This window comes from Centroberyx affinis, unplaced genomic scaffold (genome assembly GCF_046629955.1).
Source record: "Centroberyx affinis isolate AG114_WGS23_722 - 3 ecotype Tasmania unplaced genomic scaffold, CSIRO-AGI_Caff_v1 ptg000924l_1, whole genome shotgun sequence".
NCBI classification, from domain to species: domain Eukaryota; kingdom Metazoa; phylum Chordata; class Actinopteri; order Beryciformes; family Berycidae; genus Centroberyx; species Centroberyx affinis.
This window is the reverse complement of record NW_027279503.1, coordinates 75215-102393: the sequence shown is the minus strand read 5'-3', so window position 1 is coordinate 102393 and position 27179 is coordinate 75215. Positions and strand designations below refer to the sequence as shown.

Here is a 27179-nt window from a genome sequence, read left to right as displayed (position 1 = left end):
CAGGGCTAACCACAGACTAGTTCTTCCATTTATGCCCCTCTGCTGTCAGCCTTGTGACAGGAACATTTTGAATTGGCTGCTAGCCTCGCTAAGCTCAGTGTGGCCTTGCTGTGGAAACTGAGGTATTATTGGTCGTACTGATTGAATTCTGAATATCAGTGTTGTATGTCTCCATTTTGATGTGCAGCTTTGGTCTCAATCACTTTATTTTTTTACTGTTTTAAAGTGCCTTTACCCACATGTGTCTATCTCAAAGGGAAAAGCCTTGATGTTAAAATCATAATCATGAAAATGTGTTTTACTGTCTGTTTGTTGTGGTTTTCTAACCTGTGAGATGTGTGTGATTTATCTCTGTGTAACTGAGGTTTCAGATGTGAAAACTTATACACAACTTGTGAATCATACTGTTGAAATTGAAGAAATTTTGCCCTTCTCTTACCTATTAACTGACTCGACTAACGTTACATGAATCAGCCTGAAAGAAGCTCCTGTCTAACTCCTCTAGTCCATTAACTGTTTGACCGTAACTCCTCTGCTGCAGGAGAGCAGCTCACCCTGTGATGCTCTGTCTGTCTGCTGATGTTGTAAATCCATGTGCTGATGCCAACATCTCTCACCCCATTTAACTCAATTAACTTATAACACAATTAACACATAACATCACTCATTAACATACAGACAAGCCTCCTTAACTCCATCATTAACTGGTTTCATTTGCTCATTTTTACCAAGGCAACCTTTCACCGTCTCTCACAGCTTCCCTCCATCATGCTGATGGTGAATGGAGCGCTCTGCTGGTTTGATATTCATCGAGTTTTTCAGAATAGCAGCGCTGACTTTGAGTCAGTTTTGCCTTTCATGTTGTTATAAAGGAGACCTGGTCATGGATCTTAGATCACTCAATCTATTTTTATCTATTGCATAAGTGTGCTGTGACGTCTAGGAACTGTTGCCTGGTCAAATCTGGTCTATGAATATAAAAAAAAAAACACAAAAAGATTGATGTTTCCATTGTGCATAGCTTGTTACTTGCTGCACCCAAATATATTTGGTGCTGGAACACTTCCAAAGGGTGGAGTCAGAGTAAAGTCTGCATACAGGACTAAACCTGCTCAGTGTCCCAGTGGAAAATGAAAGCCTGCTGACACAGTACCATAACCATGATAAACCCATTCAGATACAACATGGTGCTGATACTGTGCCTTAACCATAACAGCAGATTGTAGAGTTAGTTATTATTAGAAAGAAATATAATCATGCACATGTTTCTGTCACAGGACCTTCATCAGGCAAAGCATTTTTGCCTGCTTTCAGTCCTATACAGACAGTGTGTGGGATTACATTTGTTTCTCTATATCCACCTTTTTGGTTTTTGTCACTTAAAGATTTTTAGGTGTGTAAAAAATATTTTTCTAGATTTAGTTATTCAAACATTTCTCAGAGGCAGAGCTGCTCTGGAGGCAGAAATAATCTGATTGGTTGAGTTAAACCTCAGCGGGTGGAGCCAAAGAACCACAGTTTGCGCAAGTTAGCTAGCTGTTAAACTTGAATAGAAAAGAGGGAACTCTGGTCAAAATATGATTAAAAAATATAAATGTAATGACTTTCATTCATGTCTATCATATTCCTGATATTGAAAGGCTAGCAGCTAGCTAACTATCTTACCTAGACGGCTAGTATGGCTAGTTTGAACTTGAATTAGCTTCTTCCTCTCTTACCTCTTGTCTTTTTCACTGAGCTTCAGTCTAATGTTACTTGGCCATAAAAACTGTGGTTCTCTGGCTCCTCCCATTGAGGTTTAACTCAACCAAACTTTGGTTTGGTTGAGCCTCTGCCTCCAAGAAAATGTTTATAGAACTAAAATTCCAATCTGCAGCCATAACAGCCCAGTGAAGGTGCAGCCTGGCACTTATGCAACAGAACAACTCTGTTACAATAAGAGACACTTGCTCGGTGTTGGCCAGAGAGTCTGTAAACTGAAGGAACCGCAGCATTCCTCAGTGAGGAGTCTATAGTGAGCGAGCCTCGGCTGCAGCGGCGACCCAGGAGGAGATGAGGAGTTATAACTTGGATAGTTTCCACTGGGAAACTCTGCCAGCTTTGGCTCTGTGGCTAAATGTTAGTTTGAGAGGATTCAAATGAGGTGAGAAGTTCAGAAAAACAGCAAACACAAATACAGCATGACATTCTAACTTAGAACAGATAGATAGATAGATAGATAGATAGAAAAAATCACTATATTTCTATAATATTCCTACATGGACTGATTGTTTAGCTGTGATATTTGTATAGTATCCTTCTGAATTTATAATAGGATTACTATAGGACACATAGATAGCTAGATAGATAGATAGATAGCTAGATAGATAGATAGATAGATAGATAGATAGATAGATAGATAGATAGAAAGATAGATAGATAGATAGATAGATAGAGCAAAGACGTGAAACTCCAACAATCCTGTCACCCAAGGATATAGGCAAATGATTCAAGGCCGTTATTAAGTTATTACTTAGTCATGTACTTAGTGCCTCTCCAACCTAACACCTGTCAAGAAATCCTTATAGGGATTTAGTAGCTTAGTTCAGTCTTTTTTTTTGCACATTACTCATGTTTTCCCCCTGCAGAATCGTTGAAGAAAGTGTGTGCAGGTTTCTGTACCTGGAGGGGAAAGTGAGTGGGGAATGTGGTCAGATGTCAGTAGTTGTTCAGTAGCAGCTTTGCCGGGTCTCATCATGTTATTTCTGTTCAGAAACATACTGACATTCCACTCAGATGATCAGAAGCAGAGGAAATGGAAGTGGAATTTCCCAGTGTCTGAACTGAAATAATATTTTATTCTCCACATGAAACACAAGTCTGATTAAAGTGACCACAGGAATGCTCATGATCTTTTCCCCTGTCTGTCTCCAAATCATTAGCAATTAGTCCGATGTCATGCTACACCTAGCATAGGTAGACATGTGTACTATACACAACTACACTCTTAAAAATGATGTGTATTCTTTGGGACAACACCTGTTTATGTTATTGTTCAACATAACGTATGTTAAAAACAACAGTTACTGACATATTTGTTCTTAACAAAAAGTAACACAAATGTTTGTTGACTCAAATTAGACACTCTGAAGATGACAGTTTCTTTTTAAAGGTGCTGCATGTAGCTTTTTTAACCATCAGTATATCATTGTCAAATTAATTGTGATACACTGGTTTAATTACCTTAAACAAATGAGTCCATGTTGGAGATGATTGTTCTCCTCTATCTCACACCAGTAGTATTGTTAGTTCCAGTGTTTCTCCACATTAAGACTACATGTCCCATCAGCCCCGTTGCTTCCTGCCCTCCCTCCCCCTCCCTCCCCCTCCCTGAAGAGGATCAACATGTTGGAAGTGATTTCTCCATCTTCCTTTCCCTCCTTCCACCATCTGCTGCCAGAAACTCTTTCAGCTTTAGCTCCGTTTTGCTCTGGAAGAACAGAACCTCTTCCTGTTTTGTGCCGTAAAGCGATCCAGCAGATTTCCCTCCAGATCCACCAGGTGGAGAAACAGTGGAGGATGCAGAGTAGAGGCTGATAGAGGCTGACCGGCTGCTCAGTGAGGGTCTGGTTTGTTTACGGTGATAATACCAATGTGTAGAAGTCAAAGTGGTAATGATTTCTTGATGTTAAATGCTGCAGGTAGCAGCTTTCAGAGCGTGGGGAGCAGCTCCTGGCAGCGAGAACACAAAGGTGCTGCTTCTTAAAAAAAAAGAGTTTCTCAGAGTTTCTTTTGAGTCGGGGAAAACTTCCCATCCTCCCTCTGTTCTGCCCTTCAAAGGTTCCCACTGGCCGATGGGGATTTTACCGTTTTCTCTCCCCAGCCCAGCGCCGTCCCTTCACCTATTACCACCGCCCCCCCCCCCCCCCCCCCCCCCCCCCCCCCCCCGGTAATTCAAAACGCACTCGAACTTTCCGTGTGCGACTCCCCCGGGTGTGACGGACACCTCCGCAGCCCGCAGCGGCGCTCTGCCCGGCTGTTTGCTCGAGACTCTTCATGAAAAATAGATGAGAATTAAGTTCCCGTCTCCATGGGCGAGGCCTTTTGTCTTCGCCAGGCTGTTTGCTCAGCATCCAATACTTGTCTCCGCGTGAGAATACAATCTCATGGAGAAGATCCAGGGCTTTCTGTGTGTGTGTGTGTGTGTGTGTGTGTGTGTGTGTGTGTCTGTCGTGCTGTTGAGGAACTGGCAGGTTTTCTTAAGAGGTGTGAGAAAAACAACCACCGGTGCCATATGGAATAAGGTGCACAGAGTTTTTTTTACGCGCATACACGGGAAAACACTCGTCCAAATGTGCGCGAGGGTGAACATCCATAATTCATGCTCACACACACACACCTACCCACCCACACACACACACAGACACATGCGTACACACTTACACACCCTGCACACCCCTTTGTACACACACACACACACACACACACACACACACACTCGCATTCAGTACAAACCGAACGGCACAAATCTGCTCCTCGTATCATTTGGGATTCGAGTGACATTCTCCAGAGAGAGAATGTCCTTTGTTTCAGAGACAGAGAGCTAAACCCCGAGCCGAATCCCCGGCCTCATTCTCATCCTCAGGTTGGTGAGATAATTGGTACAGTATTTTTTTTTATTTTTTTTTTATGTGTATTTATATATAAATATTTTTGCCTGCTGTTGAATGCGCCGGCTTCATATTCTCTCCATTCAAATCAGGATTATCCTCCCTGCGCTGAACTGAAGTTTCTTTGCATACCTACACGAGTCGCTTTCTGCAGATAATGACACGCTTCGAGGGGCGGTTCACCCAAAATACGACCGAGGCGGCTGGGGAGACGTCTGATCGGCTCGAGTAAATCCCACACTGTGGAGGAAATGCAGACGAGCCACTGAATAACTCTTAATTGTGTAGAAAAGCTCAAGAAAAGAACGACACACTCTTCAAAAGGAAAAGTCATTTCCAACACATCTGTCTGTCTCGTTTTGAGTCCCAAGTCAGTCTCAAGTCTTGAGGCTCAAGTCTCAAGTCAAGTCCCAAGTCTAAATGTAGATTACCAAGTCAAGTCCATGTCATTAATGTCAAGTCTCAAGTCTAAATGTAGAACAGCAAGTCAAGTCAGAACAAATCAAGAGTCCAGTATCAATTTAATATCTTAAAGAAAACTAAATATCTAGGACTTTTCAATGCAATATGGTTTTAATAGGATAAAAACTTGGTAAGAGCATCATGAGTTTGATTTCTATAATCAGTTTCAACTTCAATAAATTCAATCATTCCATACAAATTCAGAAAACAGAATTTAAATTCAGTCGTCTGCTGGAACAAATCTCATCACTTTCAATCTGAGTCATTTACACAAACACAAGATCTCAAGTCAAGACTTTAGAAACCTTTTCAAGTCATCAGAGTACAAGTCAGAGTCAAGTCCCAAGTCACCAGAACCCAAGTCAAGTCGAGTCTAAAGTCTTCTCTTTATGCATCAAGTCAAGACTCAAGCAATTAAAACTGTGACTCGAGTCCCCAGCTCTGTGACACAGGAGTTAAGATTAGCTCATCTGTTAACGACAACATTAATATGTTGTTTTTAACATATGTTTTATATGTATGTGTATTTTGTCCCAAACAGGACTCAAAGAGCCTCTGAAAATGACACATTCCCTTTTAAGGAGTGTGTTTAACGAGGACATCTGATGTCAATATGTTTTCTCATTTTATTTTGGGTGAATCATCCCTTTAAGCCTGTTGTTTGTCGCGCTCCGGAGCCGCGGCGTCAATCACAGTGTAGGTATTTAAAGAAGTCGGCGGCAGCAGATGGCTCACCTCATAATGAGGACACAAACACACCAACGAGTTTGTGGGTTTCGCTTGTGTTTTTTGTTTTTTTTTCACCCCCTGGCTTTGCTTTTATTTATTTATTTATTTCAGGGTTTTTTTTTTCTTACCAAATTGGATCGGGGAATGTGTTGCGTCTGCATATACATATTATATATTTATTCTGTGGGATTTGTCTCTGCCTGTGTGAAAATGATGGGATGTTGTGGTAATTGAGCCTGGAAATGTGGTTTTGGTTATAATGTTGCTTTACAATGGCCCCTTTCCAGTGTTTTAACCTGTGAATTCATGTAAAAACACAGCAATACTGCTTAGGTACGCGATAAAACTATGAAATGCAGTATTATTGTGTACTTACAAACTGTTCCATGGGTCAGAACACAGGTTAGAGCCGCTGTAAAGTGTTTTTTTAATGCGAAGCAGCCCAGTGGCTCTAGTCACTGTGTGTTGTCGACCTGAAACGCTCCTGCTGACGACAGGAGAGGAATAGTGTACCGACGCTATTCCAGTGCCTTTTCCCTTTGGTGCCTTTGTTCTTGTTCTTTTTCCCCCCCTCTCCTCACAATTGAAAGAAAAGTCGCATTCCCTCCTTCTTTCTCCTCGTCCTTTTCTTTTCCCCTCAGAAGAGGATTTTCAGAGAGAGAGAGAGAGAGAGAGAGAACAGAGAGGGAGAAAGAGAAGAAAGACAGAGAAGGAGATCGGGGACAGGGAGAAAGAGAGAGACGGAGGGACAGCCATGAGAGAGAGAGAGAGAGAAAGAGAGAGAGAGAGAGAGAGAGAGAGAGAGAGAGATGGGGCTGATAGGGCCAACACCTAATCAGGATGAGAGGCAGGGGCGTCGCTTTGATGCCGACGATAAGTGGAGCACAGAAAAAGAAAGAGAACCGACCGTTTCCCCACAGAGACGAACACAGTGAACGGCTTGTCAATAAACCAGAAAAGAGGAGGAGGAGGAAGAGGAGGAGGAGGAGGAGGAGAATGGGACTTTACTTTTTAATGTGACATCTGTGCAAGCTAATCTCTCTTATGTGTATCCTCCCGCCTGGACGAGATACAGTCTTCTGTTTAAAAAAAAAAAAAAAAAAAAACCCCCACAGATGGAGCGTCCGCCCGCCTCGACGCCGCCAAAAACTCTGGAGGGAGTTCAGTCTGACTTGTGACTCGCTCTCCGTGTCGCTCTGCGTGTCGCGGGCGGGCGGCGGCTGCAGACAGACGGAGAGCCGATTCGGGGGTGGGGGAGGGGGGGGGGGGGGTTGATAACGCATAACGCCGTTTATCTCTTATTTGGGAAACTTCCCGACTGGCCAATTCGTGTCTTGAGTTTCGGAGGGGGGAGAAAAAAAAAACGTACATTTTTCACTTTTCAACGCAAAACATCTGTTAATCGCAACACAGTTTGACACAGCATATGGTGTTATTATTAATATATGTGGCGTTGGAAAGTAACACATATGTGCGTTTGGAAATTGTATATTTTATATAAGACTGCTCCGTCAAAAGTTTAAGCTTAAGCCGTGCGCATAAAACCAAGACTCTGTGCTTGAGTTTTTATATTTAGTCGTTTTATTATCAACCCTAGAACACTGATCGATTGAACAAAACTGAACTCCTTCCATTGCTTTTGATGCCCTAATATCCCCTAATAATTACAATAACCTTTCCTACTACTAAGATGAAAATATTGTACGAATACACATTGCATGATAGGAATCATTCATTCATTAATTCATTCATTCATTTATTTAATATGTGCTTCTTCTCACAGTTATTGTTTGAGCCGTTGCTGTTGTTGTTTCTCTGTCCAGTTTCGTCTCCTCGGAGGTTTCGTGCTAAAGTCCAGGCTCCCGGCACGCTGCACGTCTCCTGGAAAGAGCCGAAAGGAAACTTTGAACGCTACAAAGTGATTTATACCACAAGACCAGGTAAGATCCAGCAAGCGGGAAAAAATACCCACAAGCCCATGTTTCAGACAGGAAGAGATAACCGTGTTCGTTGCTTTGCTGGATAGATGGAGGATGGAGGTTCTCTCTCTTTACCTTCGCTTGTGAATTTGGAAGGTGGGTCTTTTCACCCGTCTGACAAAAATCTCAAAAGTTTGGAATGGATTTGGCTGAAATCTGGTGGACAGATGGTCGTTGGTTCAGACATCAGCCGATTAGGTCTGTGTCAGTCATCCAGGTAAATCTTCGCCAACGCTGAAAACTTGCAAAGCTGCAGCCTCTGTAACGATTTATGTTTGTTAATGTTTTTTCTTCCAGGTATGATTTATAAAATAGCATGTGAAAGCAACGCTGTTTAGCAGCCGACTTGGAAGTCTCCGATTTCGAACTTTCCCACCAACACATGAATGCAGCATTACAGTTATGGCTAAAAAATGAAAATTTCCAATGGTGGAAATTCCAGATCTGGATCGCGACCAAAATCTAATCAACTGATGAAGAAAATAGAAACAAAATGGACTCAAATGAAGAAGTGATGAAGTCTCTCGGACGAGCGGTGGAATGTCTTCAACTCTTCATTTTAAGTCCCGTGGATTTTGTTTCTATTTTCTTGGATATCAGTTGATTGACGATTTTTTTCTTTCAGTCACAACTACTATGCTGTGTTCATGTGCGGGAGGGAAAGTCCAACACCTGGGCTGTTAAACAGCGTTGCTTTCACGTGCTATTTTGTTGGAAAATCAAAGCTGGAGGAAAAAACGTTAATCGTTACGGAGGCTGCAGCTTTGCAAGTCGGGCGGAGGCTTGTGTTCTACTGAGTGTCTTCTAGTTTAAACTTTATTCATCGAGAAGCTGGTTGTGTCGTGCCTTGCTCGGCGGCACCTCAGCAGTACTGTAGTCGCAGAGGGATGATGTGTCTTTACAGCACAGCTTGCGTCAGTATGTGCTTCATGCAGTGTTGGAAAGTAGCACAAATACATGTCGCACCCAAACTAGACTCTTCAATAGAGGACGAATCGAGGAAGGTTTCACAGCGTTGCCGTTCACAAATCATCTTAAGTATTTATGTCATTTGCTGGTGGGACAAGAATCCTAGTTATGCACTTGGGACCTCACAGTAGTTAAACCTCTTGGCCCGAGGGAGAACAAATCAACCTTTTTTTTATGTGTCTTTCACCTGCGAGCCGCTTCACACCGCAGAGAGAGAGAGAGAGAGAGAGAGAGAGAGAGAGAGAGAGAGAGAGAGAGGCATGTAACCCGACACAGGATCTGATGTAACCGCTCTGCTGCTCAGGGTGTGGAAGCTGTGGTGGGTTGCAGTTTTTCAGAAGGGGATTTCACTCCAGGTTTTTCAAGGTTTAGGAAAATGGCTTAGAGAACAAACACCTCAGACTGATTCCTTGGGTAAGAAGAAATACTAAGCCGTTTGCCTCAGTCAGGCTTAAATACAGTATGAATATGTCACAGTCGCCATGGTAACATAATACAAACCTAATATTTTTTTTTGTAGCTAAAAGTAAAGAAACAACTTGATTCTGCTCGATGGAGAAAAAGCCATATCTAGAGTTTCTTGTGAGTTTTTTGTTGCTTGGGGCGATTGGGCAGCGCCTTGATTTTTAGGGAATTACTCAGGATAACAAACATGACATGAGGGATGAAAACTTGAGTATTTGAGGATTTATCCCAAGTGAGGTGAATTTGTGCAGCTCATTCCAGTCATTCAGCTCCTCTGGGTTGGAGGAAATGGGGGTCGGAGAGAGCGGGTTGTCAGATTCGCCAATCAGTGAGGTTTTTAATCTTGCGTGGCCACACCTCCGCCCCAAACTAACGGAGGTCTGGAGAAGTTCTCGTCAGAAAATGTTGGATATAAAGACCTTGTGGAGCCAGAAGCAGCCGTATGATTGGCTCTGAGTTTGAAAACACAGGACGCGGAAATGGCTCCTGGTTTGTTTTGTCTGTCTGCAAGTTTCCTCGCTACACTAACGATAAAAATGGATGAAAACTTTGACTTAAGATTTGCTTCAGTTTTGTCAGCAGTTTGCTCTCGGCATCAAATTGAGTCGGTGAAGCCTTTACAGCTTCTTATCTTGAACACTCTGCTTCAAAACAGGGATAATGGGGAGTTTACCGATGGGCTACGAGAAAAGTAGGACAACACACAGGTGAGCAGCAGCACCAGGCTCCGCCCTCACACAGTTTTATTGGTTTGAAGAATGATGACAGCCCACAGAGGCCCCGCCCTTTTCTAACCAGCTGTTCTGCTTGAATTTTTGAAAAAGTTTTAGGTGGAGGTGTGGCTACGGAAAATTAGTTACGTTTTATCATGAGAGTCAAACCCGGCACAGCTGGAACCTGTAGATTATATAAAGCTGCACTTTGGCGCCCCATGAGACAGTGGGAGATAACTGTTTGAATTTTTGAAAGTTTGGAGGACTTCATTACCCAGAAATCAGTGAACCCAAATTTCTTTCAGCTTCTTGAACTGCCCCAACATCATAAGTTAAGTCTAGTGCACTAGACAACTTTGTACTCTGGCGCCCCCCAAATGGCAACAAGAGATCATTTTTGAATTTTTGAATATTTGAAGGGCTTCATTATCCAGAAATCCTGTAAAATAAAGTAAAGGTGGAGGAAGTGAAGAGGTTCAGCCAGCGTTGGTGAATCCAGGTTTCTCTGGACAGAGCGCTTGTTTGCTGCTGTTGAGGAGAAAGTTTTGTATTCTGCTCTTTGAATTTTGTCACTTCATGTGCAGCAAGAAAATTTCCCTTCACACACGACCCCAGAAATTAATTGGGCAAATAGGGAGAATCTGCAGCGTCTCAGTTAGGGAGGATGGGACGCTCTTCTCTGTTGCAGCCACACTTCACATTAAAATCTTGGCTAGTGAAGCTTTAATTGAGACCACGAAACATGAAAACCCAAATTGGATCAAAACTACAGTATATATTATAGCTGAATTTTAAACTGTATTTTAGTTCAGAGATTAATCTCAGAAGTTTGACTTTAATCTCAGAATTCTCACTATATTCTCCAAATTTTGACTTGAATCTCAGAATTTTGACTTTATTCTCCAAATTTTGACTTGAATCTCAGACTTTTGACTTTATTCTCCAAATTTTGACTTTATTCTCCAAATTTTGACTTGAATCTCAGAATTCTGACTTTGTTCTCCAAATTTTGACTTGAATCTCAGAATTTTGACTTTATTCTCCAAATTTTGACTTGAATCTCAGAATTCTGACTTTATTCTCCAAATTTTGACTTGAATCTCAGAATTTTGACTTTATTCTCCAAATTTTGACGTTAATCTCGGAATTCTGATTTTAAATGCAGAATTCTGACTTTAAAGTCTTAATCTCAGAAACTCAAATACATTTTTCACATGTGTCCCTAATCCTCTTCCGTACATTCCACTGGCTCTGATGTAACTTTTTCCTGTGATGATGTAACAGTGCTATCATCTCACCCGGTAGTTTCCAGCATCACTGTCAGTCTCAGCAACAAAAGGTTAATGGGGCAGCTGGCTGGGTTGGACCTGGTGACAGAAAGCCTTCTCTCTGCCAGGATTCTTCACCGGGAAACAGAGCCGTCTGGTCGGCTTTACTGCACTTACACTGGGATGAAATTAATTCCATACCTTTGATTGACTGTAATCACAGTAATCAGGCGAGGATCTGTAAGTTGACGTGTGATTACAGTCATGAGGCTCGCTGCAGACGAGGCAAACCGCGGCCAAGTTTTTACTGCGGTGTGAGAAAATGGGCGCGCCGGAGTCGTCTTTACCGTTTTATTGATATGATGAAAAGCCCCAAGCATTCAATTTGTGTTCTGTTTAAATTACAGTGGAGGGAGTTTACAAAGCTCACAACAAAGTCACGTTAACGTTAGAAGAGTAAAGGAGAGACTGTAATGTTGCCGGCTGTTTCCTCAGTGATCTTTCCACTTCTCACCACCTTGCCAAAAAAAAACAGGTATTTTCTCAATTTTGTCAGAAAGAGGTGAGAAGATTACAATCTCTCCTTCTGTTGTCATTCCTCCAACATGGCGGCATGGCCTTGGTAAACATTCTTCTAACATTCCCAGCAAGGATTTGACAGACAGCGATGTGCAGGAGGAGGCCAAACGAGCACAACATTTTCAGCTTTGGAAACTACCAATTTACAAAAGACAAAATGTTTCGAAGTCACTCCTCCCATACAAAAAGTAAAAAGTGTTTATTATTTATTTATTTATGTATTTATTGGTAACACTTTACAATAAGGGTACACTAAGTTAAGGGTTAGTTAATGCTTAATAAGCATTAACTAATCCCTAATTAACAGTTAATGTGTAATTTACTAATGGTGTTCATGTTAACTAAGGTAGGTAACTAAGGTTATAAAGATGACTATTAAATAATGTATAAATTAATACCTTAGTTCAGCGGTTCTCAAAGTGGGGTCCGGGGACCCCCAGGGGTCCGTGGCACTCTGCCAGGGGGTCCTTGAAAAGTTTTCAGATTCATTAATTTAAATTATCATGATATAAAAAAAAGTTTGCACTTCAAATTAGCACTTTTCTCCTTTTCTCCTTGATATTTTGTTTAGGTACAGTGTTACTTGCAGCTAATTGATTGATTGTTTTATGGGTATTCAATGTTGAGATGGTGCAAATATTTTTAATACATATCTAATATCTTTCTAATACATTTCTCTTGTGTTGTTCTTTCACATAACTAAGACTATAGAAGTGTAAAAAATAGGCTACGTCAGATTATTCCAAGGGACATACATGTCAAGTCAAGTCAATTTTTATTTATATAGCCCAAAATCACAAATCAGAATGAGGGGTCCCCGGTATATTCTCTATCTTGTAAGGGGTCCTTGGCTGAAAAACAATTGAGAACCTCTGCCTTAGTTAACATGAACACCATTAGTAAATGATTACCAGACACATTAGTTAACTGTTAATTAAGGGTTAGTTAATGCTTATTAAGCTTTAACTAACCCTTAACTTAGTGACCCTTATTGTAAAGTGTTACCAATTTATTTATTCAGGTGGAACCCTGAGGATTAGGACTATGTATGTGCTGCAACACATCGGTGCTTTTTAAACATGTGTAGTAAGCAAATAAATAATAAAGGCTTTTTACGTTTTTGTATGGGAAGAGTGCCTTGGATATATTTTTTTCTGCCGGAGCGTGGGAAACTGTTTTGAACTGACAGCAGAAAGATATTAAGGTCCCGATTTCTCAAAACGCTGCAGGCAGCAGCTCTGGACGACTAGACGCTGTTTTGACTTTAATTTTGTTGCTTTATTTAGACGTTTAGTTTTCAGAGTTGGTGCGGGCCGTCGTGTCGATATCAGCTCAGCCTCAGAACATTTGCTGGGTTGTTTATTAATCAGTTTGAATCTAAATAGTTGGACTGTATAGTACAAACACTGGTTTTGCCGAGCATGTAAGCCCTTCTTTAACACTACTCAGCTTCACATCACATATACACAGTTACAACCTCAGTACTGATGGATGCATGGCGAGACTTCCTCTTGTTTTGATGGGTTTTTTTTTAAGGTTTTATTTAGGTGTAACTCATTTGTGAATAACTGAAACTGAAGGAGAGAGAAGGTAAAAACACTCCAGAGGATGGGTGTGTGTGTGTGTGTTCAGAGAGAGCCAGAAGGAGAGAGTGTGTGTGTGTGTGTGTTGTTATACGCCCAGGAGAGAATAGATGCACGGGCATGAAGAGCTGTAAAAAGTCTTCTTCACTGTTTTATTGCTTTGTGACGAAACGCTTCAAACATTCAGCTTGTGAAATCAATTTTAATCCAAATAGTCCCACAGTCCGTACAGACGCAGCTTTTTCTCTCTCTCTCTCCTTTTCTTTCTCCGTTTCTTTTCTTTCTTCTTCTTCTGTTATTTTCCCTCAGAAGAAGATGTCAAAGTGTATATAGAGAGAGAGAGTTTTTATTCCACTGCTGGAAAACAGTAGAAGCGTCTTAACTGTCCTTTACTGTGTGATTGTTTTGACGGAAAACCTCAAGAAACAAGTTTGTAATTGGATTTGAATTACAGTGTAGTAGGCGGCTTGGTGGTTCCCAACGTGAAGTCTGGGGTCCAGCAGGGGCCCTTCAGAGGGTCTTGGAGGTCCCCCAGTGAAATGAGGTGTAGTTTACTTTCGCTTTTATGTCACTCACTAGACTCGAGACTCACTCGAAGCATAATGAGAGAATATATAAGAATCACTATTTTGACTATGGCTTCACTGTTATTTAAGTTATGCAATTCTACACTAAATCATAACTAACCATGAAAAATGGCGTAATGCAAATATATTTGGGGACGCTTGACATGAAAAAGTTTGGGAAACGCTCGTCAACAGTCCTGTAATTGACTTGAATTCAAATCCTTGTACATTATAAACAAATGTAGGTATAAAAAGTCCAACTTCTCACTTCTTTTTACTTCCACCAGTTCCCATCAACTTTCCCAAGTCAATCTCAAGCCTTGAGGCTCAAGTCTCAAGTCAAGTCCCAAGTCTAAATGTAGATTACCAAGTCCAGTCCATGTCGTTAATGTCAAGTCTCAAGTCTAAATGTAGAACAGCAAGTCAAGTCAGAACAAATCAAGAGTCCAGTATCAATTTAATATCTTAAAGAAAACTAAATATCTAGGACTTTTCAATGCAATATGGTTTTAATAGGATAAAAACTTGGTAAGAGCATCATGAGTTTGATTTCTATAATCAGTTTCAACTTCAATAAATTCAATCATTCCATACAAATTCAGAAAACAGAATTTAAATTCAGTCGTCTGCTGGAACAAATCTCACTTTCAATCTGAGTCATTTACACAAACACAAGATCTCAAGTCAAGACTTTAGAAACCTTTTCAAGTCATCAGAGTACAAGTCAGAGTCAAGTCTCAAGTCTTCTCTTCATACATCAAGTCAAGTCTCAACAGAATTAAATAGATACAGTTTATTTCTCTGCTGTGTTCGACTGGGAACTGATCATTTCATCACTGATCCATCCAGTCAGAGTTTACTACCCGCTTCTTATTTCCCATGATGCACCGCTGGATGTAACTCTCCCCGCTGCCGCTGCCCGCCGGCGGCAGAGAGAGAGAGAAGACCTGTGGCTGCTGCTGAGGCTCGGCTCTGTATTTGATCACAGTAATGGAGAAAAATGTCAGATAAGACCCAGTAAGCACAGGCAGCTGTCCTCTGAACATCCCCGAGGGAGAGATGGATGGATGGATGGATGGATAGATGGATGGAGGGAGAGAGGAATAGAGAAAGAGGTGGAGGTGGAGGCGACTAATAAATGGAAGTGGAGGGCGACACCGGAGGGAAGGATGAAGAGATGCAGTTAAAGTGCGCTGGAGAGAGATTGGAAAGTAAATGGAAGGAGGGATGGGGGATCTGGATGTAGAAAGGTGCAGAGGGTGAGAGAGAGAGAGAGAGAGAGAGAGAGAGAGAGACAATCTTATCATAACAGCCTGCCGGTGATCTATCAGAGGAGCAGGGAGGGAAATGTGTTGAGATATTCTTTCCTTTTCTTCAAGCAAAGCACTGTTCTAGTTTCATTACAGGGAGGGAATGTGATAGATAGATAGATACATTTTTTTAAACAATATGTTTTATTGGTTTTAGTATTTTACACATAATACATAATACGCATAAAAACACAAAATTATCAAGTGTGATAAACATCAATTCAACAACAAAAACAGACAAAACAAACAAAAAAAACCCCCAAAAATCTACAAAAACACATCAACATCAAACAGCAATATACAGCACCCTTACTTTAACAGCACATTCTCATTCTCAAGGAAAGTAGTGAAGTAGTGGAGTCCATCCATATTTTTGCAAAATCATTTGCTCTTCCCCTGGATATATGTGTCAGTTTCTCTAGAACAAGACAAGATGCCATCTCTTTTATCCATGCATGTATAGAAGGTACATCAACATTTTTCCAAAAGAGGGCAATCATTCTTCTGGCCTGAAGAAGACCGAAGTCTATCAACAATGAATGTGTCAAATTAACTATAAAATCCTCTGGATATATACCCAGAACACAAAGTTTTGCCCGGAAAGGTGATAGATAGATAGATAGATAGATAGATAGATAGATAGATAGATAGATAGATAGATAGATTGATAGATAGATAGATAGATAGATAGATAGATAGATAGATAACAGAGAGAGTGTCACAGTGTAGATTTTATGACAAGTGGCTGGATAACAGGCGGAAAAACTTAATTACGATTTGCATGTTTTTCCCATTAAACTGAAGGTTTAACGAGGCCATTTATGTATTGAGGGAGTTTCACGACCGCTCGGCCCTCGAAAACCTGTTAAAACCCCCATTTGTAAAAAAACAAAAACAAAAAAAAAACATGGGTGGCCGTGAGAAAATAAGCATTCTTTTCTTCATTCCTGAAATGAAGGTAGAAGAAAAAGCAGATGTGTGTTTTTTTTTGTTTTTTTCAGCGTGAAGAAGAAGCAGCAGCCAGCGCAAAAACTAAAATCTCCTTGAGTCTTCATTCACAATTCAGCTGTGAATGTCGGTTATTTTTGAAACTTTGAAAGACAGTGCTGGCTTTGTAGTTTAGAGAAGGGAGTCTGTATGAGAACTGTACCACTGAGATATGGCTCATGTATGCGAAATCACATTTAAAAATGAAATTAACGTTCATCCCATTGAACCGAATGGTAATATTAGGTATGACAAAACTGGCATTTTCAAATAATATTCCTACCGAACCTCATTTTGTCAGTTTTTAAATAAAATGTGCTTGTTCTCATCAGTTTAGACAGCAGAATTGTGTGTCGCGATTTCCCAAAATCACCAAATCATCACCATATGATTCCACTGAAAGACGATAAACGATAATATTGAATTATCCCCCAGCTGTACACTTTCCTGAAGGCTTGAACTGGATTCAGATGAAAACTCCAGACAGAAACCGCTAAGCCTTCAGTAAATATGGCTGCTTTTTTAGAAGCCTTCAGTCGTGACACACTGCAGTCAGGAATCTGCTTCACACACACACACACACACACACACACACACACACACACACACACACAGCAGAGGGGTCAGAGGTCAGCGGGCGGCCAGGAGCCGTGAACATGCAGCAGGAAGCCGTCCAGCAGGTTTACGGTCTGGCTCAAGGTTATCTGGACAAGGTCCGACATGTTGGCTGCTGCAGGGATTTGAACCTGTGAACCTGAGACAGGCGGTGCGTTCAGGTGCCGGTAGGAATCTGGGACTTCCAAGTCGGCCGCTGAACAGCGTTGCTTTCACGTGCGATTTAGTCTGAAAATCAAACACAGACGGCCTGCAGCTTAAGAAGTTGATTTAACCCCTCGCACCCTGATTTTCCACTTAAATTTCCCCTTAAGTAGCTTCAAAGTTATAAAAAACATTTCTTCCTTACCGTACGACAACTTCTCCTCCATATTCTGTATCTGCTGTTCCAACGCTTCACTGAAGCTCCAGCTGCTGATACTGAGAGAAACATTCAAACCCAAGATGCCATTTTTTTATAGCAGCACCATTACAACAAATGGAAAAAATGATGATGTCTTGTGCATCATTTTCTACACATTTCCTTGTAATTCAGCCTGACATGTTTGGTGTCTTTGGAAACCTCAGGATCTGGACAAGAATTTAAAATAAAGTTCTGTGGGTTTGAACAAAGCTTGGCTGAGCAAAGCTTAACATGAGTTTGTAATGACAGAGCCACCGGTGGGACCGGCAGGGTGGAAGAGGTTTTAACAAACTTTATTTAAAGCTACATTTAAAGCTTTTTTTTCTGACCACTAGAGGGCGACAGAAACCGCAACAGATTTTGTAAACACACAGCAAAGCTACTGGGCGACGGCAGCTCTTAAGGATAAAGGCTAATGGCTAAAATAAACGTAGCTACGGAGAAATATCTCCAGTTACTAGTCTCACTTTGCCAGATTTTCCTCCTGCTGAAGGTCACATGTCCCACAATGGCAAGTGAAGAGGCAGGTAGCAGGTTTACTAGTTGAAAACATTTACTCACAATACCGGTAGGCATTGATGGAAGAGCTAAAAAATATCTTTTACAAATATTGCAAACAGCAGCAATTAAATGCATCACAATTAAGTGGTTAAAACCTGAGCCCCCAACATACAGTATATGCACTGAGAAAGTATGGGAAATTTATCAGATGGAACAAATAACATGCTCTTTGAGACTCCAAAAAGATATATTTATTAAAAGGTGGAGCCCTGCCATGGCTATTGATACAGTGAAGTGATCTAAATAGGGCTGCAACTAACGATTATTTTCATTGTCGATTAATCTGTCGATTATTTTCTCGATTAATCGATTAGTTGTTTGGTCTATAAAATGTCAGAAAATGGTGAAAAATGTGGATCAGTGTTTCCCAAAGCCCAAGATGACGTCCTCAAATGTCTTGTTTTGTCCACAACCCAAAGATATTCAGTTTACTGTCATAGAGGAGGAAAGAAACCAGAAAATATTCACATTTAAGAAGCTGGAATCAGAGAATTTTGACTTTTTAAAAAAAACGGATTAATCGATTATCAAAATAGTTGGCGATTAATTTAATAGTTGACAACTAATTGATTAATTGGTTAATCGTTGCAGCTCTAGATCTAAATCCTCCTACACATTCTGAATCATACATGTATCTTTGTCTCCCCAACTGATCTTATCTCTTCATGCATATACACACACCCATACTATTACACACATCTACACACAACCCCTCTCCCTGACCTCTATTCCCCCCGTTTTTTGTTTTTTTTGTTAAATTATCTATAAACCATATAGGTACAGCTGAAAAAACAGAAAAAACAGTAGACAAAATTGTGAATATGATTGTATAAGTTGCTGAAACTGAAATAAAACCTAAGAAAAAGTTTACTCGCTCGCTTCATCGATTCGCCTTTTCTCGGGCCGACTTTGACAACAAGCTTTAGGAAAGAGGTGAAAACAGCTGATGTATTTTCTAACCGTCGACTGACACAAAACTTTAGTTTTCCGCTTTCCAGAGAAGGTTAAAAATAAAAATATCACCGGGTTATAACTTAGAAACTCGGGTAGCACAAAGTTTTCTCCGACTTTCCGACTTCATCGCCTGACTTCATGCGAAACTTCCAAGTAGGACATCGGATCTGTCCGGCAGCACGGGAAAGCGGGGAGTCTCTCTACCCATCGGGCCACATTTCCCCCTGAGTCCTCCGCTGTAAACGCTTTCAGTCCGACAAACCCGGCAGCGAGCGGCGGAAAGCTTCGCCGCTTCTCTCACAGCCGCCACATTTTCAAATGGGCTTGACATTTTCACCGGAGCCCGATGGCCTCGTTTTCCGAGACGTGCCCACACAGCTCCCTCCTGCAACGTGTTGCCTGTGGGTAGCACTTAGTTTAAAAAAAAAAAAAAAAAAATCAGATTAAAAAGTAAGTGTTGGAGGAGCTGCTGCGGTGGAGCCTGTGTGCCTCCTGGGCCCAGAGAGGAGCTGAATGACAGACAGACGGGGGGATAGTGATCTTCTAGCTGTGGGTCAGCGGTATTACTATGACTGTAATGAAAGAGGAGAAGCAGAGAGGGAGGTGTAGTTAATTTTCTGGGCTGGCAGGGGGGGGGGGTTTTAGGTGTTCTGCTGGACGGTTTTAATGAGTTTGTTTCATTCTGACAGAGGTGAAGAGATGTCACATCGTTTGAAATTGTTTAAAAAACGTACGGACAGACGTACGGGACGCAATATTCACTAATATGCACATACTGTAGTAATGTACGTGAAGTTTTATCTCTAGAAGGCAAAGATAAGATGAAACTTTAATGATGCCCATGGGGAAACTGGGATATATACATTTTTGGAAACACATCATTACATAAAGATCATCATTAAATATATCTAAATTATAGATACTGTGTGTAAAAGTAAAACATTTTGTCCCCCCAAGAGCTTAAGTTGCTGCTTCTCGTTTAAAAAAGAGTAGAAGCCAATTTTTCTCATTTCTCATTTAGGATTGAAACTTTTCATATAAAGAAATGGGCTTTAATAAGCTGATAATATGAGATGAAACTTCATTGATCCCCGTGGGGAAATCAGGTCGCTGCAGCAGACAAAAATAAAAGGATTAAGCTGTGGGGGGAAAGAAAAGGCAAACAGAATATACGCACAAAAATGGAAAATAAAATAAGCAATACGCACTATTCTCTCATCATACACCCTAAAAGTAATTTGCATATGTTATCCCTATAATCTTGGACTTTCCAATCAATATCTGTGGACACGAGCGAGGAAATAGAAACCTAAGCTTCTTTGTAAATCTGTAAACTGCCGACTTCTGCAGATCTGTCAGTCTGCGTCACGGTGAGAAATTGTTTTTTTTACCAGCAGAAACTTTTTATTAGTATCATGAAGGCATTCCATCTCGAATATTTTGTTTTTATTTGATTGTGTTTCTATATTTATATTTTTTATTACCTTTTTCTTCATATTTTCGAGCACCTTTTACTTCCCCTCGGGCATCAGTAAAGTTAATTTGATCTGATCTCAGCCTGTGATGCCAGGGGTTTTTACATGTAACAGCTTCTCAGTGTGAGTGATTCAGATCAAAGTGAAGACATTACAGACAGTTGGAAATAGTTTGAAGTTATTTGAAACAAATGCATAGAAGTGTGCAGTAGGCACATACTATACAACGCTAGTAAGTACATCTAACAGAAGGGATGTAGTGAAGGGGAAACCAACCAAAACACACAGTTTAGCCACGCTTTTATTTGTAGAATAGAGTTTACTCACCATTTTTATAACCTAAACTCACAGTATACATCATAGTAAGTAGTATGAAGCTGATGTAAGTTATAAGAAGATGGGGTTGAAAAAAAGTGGGTGACAGGACTTTGACAAAGAAGATTCTGCCAATATATAAAAAACAAGTCTCACTTTTTTTTTTGCCTGTTTACAATTATTGGTAAACGTTTTATTTTCTTCGTTCCATCATCATAAGTTTCCTCCGACCAGATTTCAGTGTTCCACTTGTTCAGACTAAAAGGTTTAACAAACATAAAAAAAAGGGATTCACTTCAAAACAATTCAGCAGCATGACTAGTTTTTTTATATATTGTCAGAATCTGCTTTGTCGGCGTTCCTTTATGTGCTAGAAGTGATTTTCAGACTGTTCCTCCATATAATGGCAGTGAATGGAGAGAGAAACTGATTTGGGGGTTTTATCATGGAGGAAGAAACACAACCCAAGACACTGCCAAAGTTCATCAGACCTTTAAAGAAAAAAGCATAAATAATGTATGAGTCAAAGCTTTATTGATTTTTGGTGGTGGTTTGCCTTGATATGATGCTGACTGACTGGAGGCCAGCTTTTTATTTACCAATCCATCACTGCCTAAAACAAATCCTCATACCTGTGGTAAAGTACACTCCACACACCTGGGTCGAATAGCATTTTTAAACACTTGTAGTGGTTTGTTTCAGCCGACTCAGCCAGCAAAAGACTGTGATTCATGCAGCTGCAGATGTGTGTGTGTGTGTGTGTGTGTGTCTGCCTTTAGTGAGTCAGAGGTTGAGCTGTCTTCATGTCAGGAAGGAACAAAAGTGAAATGTGTGCTTGTTTAACCCTCCAGACCCCAGTACAATTCTAGAATGTTGCTGCAGTTCACTGAGAAGTCTCACTTAAATCAGCATTTTCGTGCTCATTCCAAACAAACAGCTCTATCTCAGAAATAAAAAGAAATTGACAATCACAAGTTTTTCCATTTAAAAAAAAACACAACTTTCCCTTTAATCTGGTACCAAATACATGGCAAGGCGATGCAGGGCGTCTCCTTACTTCAGTGTCAACATTCACAGCATGACAACAAAACAGATCCTTCCTATCTTGGCTAACGATAAGCTTTCAAAATACATACAAAACCTCCAGCGCTTCAGCCCACACAGTAATAAGATCAGACAATAATAGTCGGCAAACAAATATGGAAAAAGTTGCCAAACTTATATGGAGAAAAGTCGCTGCACCCCGGTCAGTCCTCCTACCGACTCTTCGGCGCACTGCCTCCCGGAAAACAGCGTCCGTCTGCGGCGGTGAGAGCCAGGCAGGTCCCGCTGTTCAGTGAAGCTGATCTTGTGTCTTGTTTTATTGAACAAGAACAAGCGATTTCCATCAAAAGACTTCAACTCACAATGTCTTCGTAACTTTCCACTACACACGGCGGGTCAGGTTCTGTCTCACAGCACAATCTGACAGCTTCCAGAAGGTTTTAAAAGCCGGCGGAGCCATTTTTAGATCTACCGGTGGAGGATGACTAAACCCGGGGAAAATCAAACGTCTCAGTGTCACCAGATAAATTTTCCGGTTCCGGTTAATTGATGACAACTTGAAGTATATATAAAACAAAGCTGATAACTTGATTTTCAGTTTTTGGGACATTTTAAACGATTTAAAAATGACGGGCGCTCTTGGGCACTGTAGTCAAATATAGAACGGGTGCTCTCAGGCGCTATGGGGTCTAGAGGGTTAAGGAAAGTCAATTTGTCACCTACATATTTCCACCTCGTCATCACAGGAGATGCGTAGCTTTACGCTAACCGTCAAACCATTTTCCTGTATCTACAAATCACATATCATTAGTTTCCTCGTCTGTGAATAACAGAGGAAACAAAATTCCTGTTCAACAGACTATTTTTCAAAAGTGACTTAGTATGAGTATTTTTGAGGCTTCATAAATACATTTAAAAAAGTTGAAAATGGTCATATGGAGGAAGAGAAGTCTGTCAATTAAATATAGCCTACATCTATTCATTTAATAATACAGCTAGCGCTTTTCCCTTAGCTATGATATTCCTCTTGCCCTTCCAACCTCCTGACTGGTGACAGAGCTATGAGGACACTTTTATTTGTTTTGATATAATGATATAAACCTCTGCTTCGGTGACCTGTAGATATCCTGAGATACCAAACTGTTTTGGAGACCATAATATTGATATTGGTGGTAAATTATCAGCTGCACTACTAAAAACGATTCCCAGGGTTATTCTTTATCAGCAGTATCACAGCTGGACAGCTAGCTAGCTAACCAGCAGACTAAACAAACTGACTGGGGGGACGGGAGCTAACTAGCTTTGGTAGCTAGCTGACAGCCAGCTGTCTCACAAACTATTCAAAAAAGTAACATAGAGATAGAGAGTTTTCTTATTTCATGTGATATAGACCAAGATATTTTCTGTTTTTACTGGAGCACCTGATGTAATCATGGAAGAAACTAACGTGAAAAGGGGGAGAGTGGTTTCCTGACTTGGCCATTTTGCACCAACGTTCAACAATCATACAGGGAGTAATCAATCATAGAAGAGGAGAGACACCAATTTCTCCATCAACAGTAGTTTTGTTGTGTGGGCACGACTCACTTTCTTCTCAAATGGAAAAACTTTTCCTTTGCTGTTGCCATACTGTCGCTCTCTCCTCCGACACATACAACACACAGCTGAATGCAACAAGTTGTGGGAAACGTAGGAAATCACTAAGTGAAGTAGCAGTAGACGAGGCAGGTTGAGGGAAAGTGGGTACATCAAAAAAGTAAATTACAACACTTACACTCACAAAATAAAAACTGCTGGAATGCTTTGAACATCGCAGACTGAGGAGATCTAACGGTGTAAGAGGATCCGAGGGGATTTTTCCTTTAATTTTGGAAAAGTGGTGCGTGCGCTTTCATTGTACATCACAGCTTCTCATGCACAGTGTGAAGTGAAAGTGCAATACAGACGGCTAGCTCTGATTCATATATACTGTGAATATCTGCCTTTACTGTGAGGCTGAGCTGCCTCTATGGCCTACTCTGTCGGCTGTCATTGTTTAAAACCCATTGGTTGTAATGGTTTAGTGTTGGGACAAAAGATAAAGACAATTAAAAAAGACAAGATCAAAGAAAGACAAACTGAGAGAAAGAAACCACAAGAGACTGGTGGAAACAAGCAAATGAACACTCCAGTGAATTTGGCAAAACAAAATTATTTCAAATCTATCTATCTATCTATCTATCTATCTATCTATCTATCTATCTATCTATCTATCTCTGGTTTCCCTCACTTTCCAATCGCTCCACTATCTTGGTCTCAATCTTCTTCCTTCCTTCCCTCCTTCCTTCCTTCCTTCTTTTCAGTCCCTATCGGTCGTCCATCAGAAGTCAGAGTGACTGGCTGTATTGATCCTGGGGCCAGAGAGTATATAAGTTCATGTGCAGGTCGGCTGTTAAAATGGCTTCTGCGTCCGAAGCCTCGGCCCACAGCTCGGAGTCCAGATGCGTCTCGGAGAATATATTTCCATACATCGACCTGAACAAGACATTTGACATTTGATCTGAGGTGGGCGAAGGCCGTCATCGCTCATGTCGGCGGACGGCTGGAGTTCAGGCTGCAGAGGAAGTTTAATTGCTCCTTCGGGGGATGAAATTTTTTGCCGTTGTTACCTGGAGGTCTTCTGCTCTCACAGATCCTCCTGTGGATCTTTATGTTGCTGAAACAGGTGTCGGGTCTGTGTTGAGTTTGACAATTTTATGTGAAGATAATTGCATGCACCCGAGATTTTTGAGGGGGCATAAATATATTTAAAAAGAAAAAGCTGAGAATGGTCATACGGAGGAGGAAATGTCCGTTAGATATACATCTGTTCATTTAATAAAGAATCTAGCGCTACGAGGACACTGAGTTTTTTTTTTTGTTTTTTTTTTAAATGATGATATAAACCTCTGCCTCCTGACCTGGAGATATCAAACTATTTGTGAACATAATTACATATACCCAAGATTTTTGAGGTGGCATGAATATATATGGAGGAGGAAAAGTCTGCCAATTAAATATACATCTATTCATTTAATGAAAAAAATCTAGCGCTCTTTACTTTCAACCTGACTGGTGACAGTGCTACGAGGGCACTGAGTCTTTTTTACTTTTGAGGTGGCATAAATATATATGGAGGGGGAAAGTGGCAAATAAATATACATCTATTCATTTAATAAAGAATCTAGCGCTCTTCCCTTCCAACCTGACTGGTGACAGCGCTACAAGGACACAGAGTTTTTTTTTTTTTTTTTTTTAAATGATGATGTAAACCTCTGCCTCCTGACCTGGAGATATCAAACTATTTGACAAATTAGATATCACTGAAGTTGTGATTTACACATTCAAAAGCAGGCCAGGAATTATAAACAATGCTAAAGTTATTATTTAAATTGAAAAGGAGGAAGCTACAAAAGAAGCAGAACAAAAAACAATAGCTTGAACTCTAAAATGTTTGCACGGTGGAATTAAAGTCATTATTTTAACTTTGTCTGAGACTTAAGCAATGTTTTGAATGTTGAAACACCTTAATTGGAAATTTTCAGAAATTTCAAGGACAAATTAATGATTGCAGTGCGGCTCTTTCTGTTGAAACACAATCAACTTGCTACTGGCTTTGTTTACATGGTGATCTACTGGCTTTAAGACTTTGTGTGTTTTCTTTGGTCCAAACCAGAGTGGAAAAGTTGACTTTGTTTTTGTATTCGGTTCATTTAGGTTCACTCTGACCAATCACAAGAGAACCAGGGCTTGTAAACAGAAGTCACATGACTCACATGTCGCTCCATTATTGGACAGAGTTTTGGTCACCTAGGTTAAAGATTTTTCGCTGTAACTTTATCTCAGCAAGATGGACTTGTCTGTCTCTTCTTCTGTGGTGTTCATACCAGTTAAGAACACATGAAGAAATAGCTGATTATGAGCATCGGTCCAGACCGGCTACGCTTTCCAAGCATGAGGAAGTGTTTTGGGGTGGTTTCTTGCAGTTGGAGTTAGGGCTAGGCAATATATCAATATTATATCGATATTGTGATATGAGACTAGATATCGTCTTAGATTTTGGATATCGTAATATTGTGATATGGCATAAGTGTCTTTTCCTGGTTTTAAAGGCTGCATTACAGTAAAGTGATGTAATTTTCTGAACTCATTATATCCACATTACTGATGATTATTTATCAAAAATCTTACTGTGTAAATATTTTGTGAAAGCACCAATAGTCATCCCTACAATATTTCGCAATATCGATATCGAGGTATTTGGTCAAAAATATCGCCCAGCCCTAGTAGTTGCAGTTCTCTTTGTTAGAGGACTGAGACTCTCGGTGCCGTTATTTGGTGCCACCAGAGTTCAAAGGTCATTGTTCCCACCTTGACAAGCAAACCAAACTAAAGGAGGAAACACTGCAGAGTTCAGAGATCAGAGAATGGTGCTTGGTGTGAACACACCCTTAGACTTAGGTAGAAACCGTGTCTCCCGGTCCTTTCCGTGTTCACCTGGGTTTCCTCCTGCCAGTCAGGTGGATTGGACTCTAAATTGCCCGTAGCTCTGAGTGTGAGTCTCTCTATCTGTGATGCACCGGCGATCTGTCCGGAGTGTTTGACTGTTTGTTCTCTCTGATCCCTCCTTGACCAGGCGGACAGCAGACTGAGGTTCAGGTCCCGAAGCAGGAGGGTAAACTGCTCATCGAGGACTTTGACCCGTCTAAAGAATACAACTTTAAGATCACAGCGGTCAGTGGAGCGCAGGAAAGCAAACCTCTTCAGGCCAAACATGAAGGTAAGAGTCTGTCGTGAAGTCACAGTCATATAAACAGCCGCCAGTACCAGGGTTCGACTGGTACAGGTTTTTGAAGGCCGGTACCGATATTTTTGGATTACTGATTGCCGATTGCCGATATTTTGTGCTGATATCTTACGATTTAAATGCCAAGAAATGACCAGAATTCAATGATTCCACCAGAATTGTATTGTTTTCAGGGTGGAAAAGTAACACCATTTACACTAAAGAGCTAAAGAGCAAGACAAAATGAAACTGAAAAATGACTTAATTATCTTCATCTTCATCATCTCCTTTCCTGACAAAAGCATTCGTACAGACCTGGATGATAGATATTGTTAAGTAGTGTCTATGGGTCTAATTTTTCTTAAAATCTAAACTTGAGTCATGACGTTTGACCATTGAAAAACACGAAATATAGTTACTGCTGTTTATGTTTTTATAGAACTCTTTTATAGAGCAGCATTGGCCGCTAAAACTCTCAAACTATCTCATCTCCATCATCGACGGGCGTCCTGATTCTGACATCTGATTTTTAGTAAAAGGCCAATACTGGTGTGATAAACTGGCAAACCGATACATCAGTCTAACCCAAGCAGCCAAAACCTCAGGTGAATTTTGAAGCCGATCCTGAAGTGCAGCAGCAGCAGTTCCTCAAACGTCCACTAGGGCTTTGCAAAAAAATTAATACAGCTGAGTATTGCAATATTTCTTTCCATGATATTGTATCGATTTTCCAGCCCCTCGTATTGATA

At 40.7% G+C, this 27179-nt stretch overlaps 1 protein-coding gene across 1 annotated transcript in view; it reads left to right on the top strand.

Moving 5' to 3' along the window:
• The window catches only part of LOC139645908 (collagen alpha-1(XIV) chain-like), a gene marked incomplete at its 3' end in the record, with an annotated part of 102260 nt that overhangs the window by 388 nt on the left and 74693 nt on the right, over positions 1-27179 (top strand). Inside the window, exons 2-3 of the mRNA XM_071521778.1 lie at positions 7664-7780; positions 26281-26424. The remainder of the gene's footprint in view (positions 1-7663; positions 7781-26280; positions 26425-27179) is intronic.